This window comes from Mastomys coucha, unplaced genomic scaffold (assembly GCF_008632895.1).
Source record: "Mastomys coucha isolate ucsf_1 unplaced genomic scaffold, UCSF_Mcou_1 pScaffold5, whole genome shotgun sequence".
In the NCBI taxonomy this organism is placed as follows: domain Eukaryota; kingdom Metazoa; phylum Chordata; class Mammalia; order Rodentia; family Muridae; genus Mastomys; species Mastomys coucha.
Genome location: NW_022196911.1, coordinates 52465811 through 52466340, shown reverse-complemented (window position 1 = coordinate 52466340; position 530 = coordinate 52465811).

Genomic DNA, 530 nt, shown 5'->3' with positions numbered 1-530 from the left:
CAGACATCACCAGTCAGTCCCAGCAGTTCTTCATGCTAGCATTGGGATGGGCTTTCTAACCCTTTGCAACACCGCACCTTCCTGACAGTCACTGCCCGACAAATGCAAAAGGCTCACAAGGTAAAACTGATTGTGTTCTATCCAGCCAGCGTCATGGATACAGAATGGACATTCAGCCAAGAACTGTGACTGACTAGCCAGAAGTCCAATGGCTGGGTTGGCCAGAAACAAGCATTTTGTGGGACACTGTCCCACAGGAGAGCCAGAATGAAGTCAATGCCAACCCATGGAATTGAAGGACCCTGGAAGACTTTATTTATTTATTTATTTAATTTATTTATTTATTTATTGTTTCTTTTTTAAAATCAGGATCTCAGGTAGCCCAGGCTATCTTCAAACTTACTATGTAGCTAAGTGTAACTTTGAACTCCTGATCCTCCTGTCTCCATATCTCAGGAGCTGTGATTTATAGGCATGTGCCGCCATTTCCAGACCAGGAGGGTTTTGAAAAGCTGTGTAAGCAGATGGGG